The following is a 6,912-nucleotide window of genomic DNA, read 5'->3' on the forward strand; positions in this document are numbered from 1 at the left end:
CCACTCATTACAATGAGCAAGAATTTGCACCTTCCACAATCATTTTGATTTTTCCAACCCCAGAGTCATGAACTTGGCAATTGAGAAATTAACTACTTGTGGTTATTTTGGGAGGAGGAAAATCAAGACCGACGTTGATCCTCATGCAATAGACGCCATCTTTCCTCGCATCTCTGAAAAATTGGGAGCAATGCAGCAAAAATAGGTGCACATCAAACAGTACTTTGCACCCGCACAAGTCATCTGCAAATGACCTACTAAGGCTGAAGTACTTGTGTTATTTAATATTGACGTCCATTACATTTGAAAGATCAGTTGGTTCTCCTCAGTTCATCAAATATCGTCTTTCACTGATGCCCAAACAGATGAACTTTTTAAGACATTTCTGAAATCAGGGAACATTCTTCTAAAGTAAATTTTATTATATGAGAAAATAGCTGAAAGATACGGAAACAGATTTTAAAGGAAAGTTCCTTGTCTCATAAAGCAGTGACAACCCCATGCTGGGCCGTCTTCTGTTCTAGGAAGCAGTAATCTTCCTATTCCCATCTCGCCGTGCAGCAGAAGATCGGTATTTATGGTACGGTTTTTCCAAACAATAATGGAGAAGACATTGGGGAAATATAACCACTCTGGGATTATTTGGTTCCAGGGAGAATTTTCATTTTTGACAAACAATAAATCTCTCCGTTATTTTTTCTATTTAACATTATCAGTTGGGTCCAATAATTTTTCCAACCCCTGAGTCATGAACTTGGCAATTGAGAAATTAACTACTTGTGGTTCTTTTGGGAGGAGGAAAATCAAGGATGACGTTGATCCTTAGGATTTGAACGGTGGAGTCACAGACAATGGTTTAATGTACGGCAGTCAAGTTTTGGTTGATAAAATCACCATTTCTCATTGAGATCCTGCAACCTGAATCCCACTAAAGTTCTATCATTTCCATTTAAATCTCATTAGCTCAACAGCTAGGAAGATATTACAAGGGTCTATTCAGGGTCCTGCATGCGGTGGTAATCGTTGAAATGATTATCATTAATCCGACAAAGAGGACGCCTAAGAAAAAATTCAGATTTTACAAAAAACGATTGCAATCCATTCAGACATCGCTCCAAACCGACCTCGCAGATCTCCGATCGCACCATCGTGCCGACTCATACGAATACACAGGTGTCCGGCGGGACACTTAATGTCACTGCGACCTCCATCAATGTTAATTTAAAGCAGCAACGTCAGGACCCCACAGGTTAAGTCTTAGACCTAAATATTTGTAATGACAAATCGCTTGACATGAAATGAAGTTATGTATTAATAATGTTTTTAATGTAAATCGTGAGGACAACCAGCTGCCCATTCACATCACATTGTCACTAACACAATAGGTCATGGAGAAGTAGCGTTGGTCTCGCTGCGGTAATAAGATTCGCCTGGTGAAAGCTTCCCCACATAACGCTACCAGTATCACTGAAATCCTACTTCTGGCACCAGGACTGCAATAACACAGGATTCTTTTCTTTTAATGGGGGCTCACACAGAGTGCAGCCAAAAAGTAACAGGACACACGAGGGAGTCAGACAGACGTGGGACAATAAGTAGAGAGGACCCTGCCCACAAGAGCTTACATTCTAAAGGGAGGGGTCGTGAGAGACAGTAGGACCAGCTGGGAGAAAATGGAGATGGCGGGCGAGGAAGAGGAGGTATAGATATAATGGTCTTAGGATCGGTAAGCGTCTGAAGTATTGTAGGTTGGCGGAGAGGCGTGAGGTAGAGCAGGGGTTCCAGCACGGCGGTCATACATATCAGTGTTACAGAGGTCCTATCACTCTCTGTATAACTGTGGAAGCAGCGATGAACCATTATCAGGGTCTTACACACCCTCCCCATCTCTTTAGGGTAATGTATATTGGTTGAAAACTCCAGGAGACACAAGGCTCACTGAGGGTATTATTGGTACCTCCTGACAACATGAACGGTAGCTTTGTCCTTTGTCTAACTACAAATTACAAATTACAATTCAGTAACATGAGCTCAACTGCAACCAATTAATATGTAAAAATGTACTGGAAGTCATCAAAGATTTAACAACCTTCCCATACTCGGGACTGTGCAGGTGATGGGACCTCTTCTGGAAGGACCATGAAAGACGATTCACACCCAACATAAAGAGTTCTACACCATTTGTCTCCTTATAACCCCCGTTTTCCGCAGATATTAGTTAGGTGAAGGTCCATGCAGCTCACTTATCCCATCTCAATCTAGACCTGCTGGTTCCTCTTCCCCGGTGATGTGCTGAACGATGGCACCAAGATGACAGATAATGAGTTTATAGAGGTACCAGGTATAAAGCGGGCACCAGACTTCAGACTCACTGCACTGTGACAGAGATTTAGAAGAGATTAAGGGGGATGGTTCCAGGACTGATGTCACAACGAGTACATGTAAGATAGATGGTCTCAGGCCATCTTACATGAGACAAATGTTAGGAGGTGAATAAATTGATGTGGACTTAACAGACTGATGTAAGTGATGAAACCATCTCTGTACAACGCTGCATAATATGTTAGCACTATATAAATGTTAGGCATTTGACGGAATCAGATTCATGGATAAAACCAGTATCACACATTACATATGGAAGGAATAAGTGTGGATCATGCAGGAACACACATAAATGACCATCATGTATGTAATAAGCATGACTATAATTCTCAGCTACAGTAGGCAAATATTTAATTCACTATATCCAGAACTGTAATACACACGTTTCTTCATTGTCAGCATGATGATTGTTTCTGCAGGACCACAGGAGACATCAGCTGGGGGGGGCCCTGTATTACTCTGTATCATTATCTTAATTATGAAGTGGAAACTCTGACGCAAATCACATACAATGACCTGACACAGACCATAGCTTTGTCCTAATGAGTTTACAAAGAGGTGCGGGGAACACTGGATACATAAAGTAGCGGAACAGCAATTGCAGCTTGCAGTGGGGAAAGTGGGTGTGTCTACTGTAAGGCAGCAGCGGGAGCAGCCGCCAATCATAAAGCCGCCATTGGGGACTGGCGCTTGTGCGCAGCTCTACTCTCATTTACAGGCAGATTCCTTCCAGCTTCTCCACCCAGGAAGCGCATACGTGGTAGGAAGGGCTCAGTTACCATATGACTGTTAACGTGGAACATTGATCCCGTCACGCTATTACAGAGCTCAGAGCCGGATTATCAATAGGGCTAAAGGGGCTACAGCCCAGGAGCCTCGGACAGCTGGGGGGCCCGCCAGCATTCATCGGTTCGGGGACGTCCCCGCACCCAGCCCCGACTCACCTGTTCAAGAATGGCAGGCAGCTAACAGCAAATGTTATGCTGTTAGCTGCCTGCTGTCATTGTAGTACTTACGCGGTGCGCAGTAATCTCCTTACTGAGGAGATCTTGTGAGAGTGAGACTATGAGTCATAGGCTCACTCACACGAGATCTCCTCAGTAAGGAGATTACTGCGCACCGCGTAAGTGCTACAGGGAGTGGTACAACGGAAGGAGGTAAGCTCACGAGGGGGGGAGCCCTCAAGGCTGGGGGGGCCTTCACAGTACCCTTAGCCCAGGGGCCCCCCTTCCCTTAATCCAGCTCTGTCAGAGCTACGTGCAGTCATCTCACTGTACAATGCCCTGGTGTGAACCACGTTCCTCATCCAGTCACTATACACGGACAGAGCGTAATTTCGGCTTAAGAACGCTGCCCTTACTTAGTGCCTTAACGTCACCTACTGTGGGCAGAGCATTTATCCACAAGGATCCAACCGATCAATGCCCCAGGCACCGTCTTCATCTCACTGGTTCTTATCAATATAGGCGGATATTCTGCCCACATATTACGGCCTCCATTGAAAAGTTTCATTGTGCAGATTTATTTCTATCCTTGCAGGACATATTAATCCCATTCAGTTCCTATTCTGTGCCTGTAATGTTCCGTATGGAACAAATGACACCTACACACAGCTCCATTGCTTAACTGGCTCCGGGAATCATACAATAATTGGAGCATGAAATAATCTTTGTGTAACTACTAAGAACTTGTATATTATATAGGATTACCATGAAATAAGAGATCCTGACAAAGACAAGGTTACTCCATCACTGTCTTTAGTGATACAGCTAAAATAAGACTCAGACACTGAGGCAGCCGAGTGTGTATTGTAGATCTCTATGTACACTGACATGGGCTTCTACTGCCCTCTAGGGGACACAGAAGGCATGACAAAACAGAGTTTAAAAAAAGGGAAGAAATGTGGTATAAAACTCCATGTGAATAGATATTACACCCAGCCAAGACCTATAATAAACCTGTGATAGGATGGACCTCCTATGCCAGCCTGTCGTGGTGCTGGGGACCGGCTGGGCTTGCCTTCTCACCGTCCATTTCTTTTTCCCAATTCCGCCTTTAAACACTATAGGAGGAGATCTGCTGCCACCACCAGACTCCTTCACCTAGAACCGCATCCTTCTGGGTAACTCTCACTGCTAGTGCACCCCCTCACTGGGCACCTGGCTAGTGTACCCCCTCACTGGGCACCTGGCTAGTGTACCCCCTCACTGGGCACCTGGCTAGTGCACCCCCTCACTGGGCACCTGGCTAGTGTACCCCTTACTGGGCACCTGGCTAGTGTACCCCCTCACTGGGCACCTGGCTAGTGTACCCCCTCACTGGGCACCTGGCTAGTGTACCCCCTCACTGGGCACCTGGCTAGTGCACCCCCTCACTGGGCACCTGGCTAGTGCACCCCCTCACTGGGCACCTGACTACTGTACCCCCTCACTGGGCACCTGGCTAGTGTACCCCTCACTGGGCACCTGGGCTGGTACCCCTGATCCCTTCCTATAGATCAGGGCTGCTGTGGATGGTTCCCCCTGGCCTATCACAGGGTAGTGGGCAGAACGTTGTTATTAGACACTGGGTCTGAACCACAGAACAGCTGGAGCTGCTAATTGCTCACAAATGCTCCTTATTAGACCGTCACCCACTACTTGAAGGTACTAGCGATGATCCAGAAGCTCAGATTTTATAGACCACCTTACATGGTCACAGGGCTCTTTTTATAGTTTTACAGATCTAACCAGGCTGTAATCCAGCATCCTGCCCCTTTAACCAGTCCAGGCCGATGCGTGCACACTGCACGTGAATCAGCCGGAGGGGTATCACCTTCTTACATTGACGCTAGCGGCAGGGGGAATGTACATCTGCCTTGTCTACGAGCTGCCAGGGAGAGGGGGGCTCAGCCTCCTCCCCTCTCCTGGAGGCAGAAGGTCTAGGGCGGGATATTTATCTTTAAATCTTCCTCCTAATATACTTCCAGGGACCTGGTTCACCCCTCCGGCCAAAAAGAGTACCAGGGCGAAGGCAGCCAGATCCCAGGGCAGTAGGCCCTGGCCTGCCGCTCTCCGAAGCATGCGAGATTCCCCGGCACAGCGTGGCTCCTAGACTACCTTGAATCCAGAAGGTGCAGCTACAGGATCCCTCACCTGCTGGTGGAGCTGCTGGATCACCTTCATCCAGGGATTGCTCTTGGAATCCAGGGGCAGGTAGGAGGAGAGGATAATAATGGACTTTGTCACCAGTAGTGGGGCAGAAAGCAGTGGTAGCTGGAGGGCTGTGAGGGTGGAGTAATACGGGCGGTGATTTGTCCGATTGCCTCCTTCTGTCTAAGTCAGTGACAGTGAGGGAGGAAAAAGGACTGTGATGATAGGAGGAAAAAGGACTGTGATGATAGGCGGAAAAAGGACTGTGATGATAGGCGGAAAAAGGTGTCGGGGATTGGAGACCAGTGGAGATGAGACGTGAAGGATTGTTTAGTGAGGGATAGGGCGGAACTGTAGGATGAGAGGATCCCCTGCAGGGGTATTATATGTGCAGCTGTGAATTAACTAGGCAAATCTGGAGAGTTGTGAAGGTGGACAGAAGAGGTGGGGGAAGCAGAGCCAAGAGTGGTGGTGAGAGGGTGGATGTAGAAAGAGGGCACCTGGTTGGGGCAGGACACGGTGGATAGAGGAGAGATTCAAGCAAAGAAGCAAAAATAAAGGATGAAGAGCATCAAGACTGTGTCTAGAAAGGGGGGGGGGGGGGAGACATCCATTGTGAGAGGCCAAAAGAGGAAGAAAGGGCAAGAAGTTTATCAGAAATTGGGAAGTGGGAACAGGGGGGGCAGTAGGGGGCCGAGTCATGGAGATGGTTGGGGTGGAAAACAAGGAATAACTGACCTTCAACAGAGAAGAAAGGAGATCTCAGGGGAGATGAGACAAAAGGTATAATTGGGGGGGAGGATGCCCATCCCACCCCCTCGGGCATCAGCTCTGAAGTGGGTGAAGAAGGAGCCACTAATAGGAGAGTGCAGCGTGGAAGCCATATCTGTGATGGCTCGAAGGTTACAAGAGTTAGACAAGAAGTCAGGAATAGAGCAGTTTGTTGCAGTTGGATCTACAGGAGAAAGGAATCGAGAGAGGTGGAGATATTGATAGTGGGGGGGGAGGGGTGGGCTGGTCTTGGACGGGAGCAGGGACACGGTGATGGACTAAGAGAGTAGGAACAGGATGGACTATGAAATGAGTAGGCGAAGGGGGCAGGGGTACTAGGAAGAGAATCAGGGGCAGAGAGGACAACGTGTATGTAACAGACTGACATGTACATACTGACTGACAAACATGTACATTGTGACCGTTAGAACCTGCTTGTGAACAGGTCCATAACAGACTCCAAATTCTTTATTTGCCAGGTCCAGGTGATGGGCTGAAAGGTATCTCAAGAAGTGCAGGAGTCTCTGGTTAGATCCGGGCACACAAGCTGCCGCTTGCTGCGGGTAGACAGGGGGTTTATACCTCAACACCAGGATCTACTGCCTGCAGGTGCCCAACGTGATATATT

This window comes from Mixophyes fleayi, chromosome 2 (genome assembly GCF_038048845.1).
Source record: "Mixophyes fleayi isolate aMixFle1 chromosome 2, aMixFle1.hap1, whole genome shotgun sequence".
NCBI classification, from domain to species: domain Eukaryota; kingdom Metazoa; phylum Chordata; class Amphibia; order Anura; family Limnodynastidae; genus Mixophyes; species Mixophyes fleayi.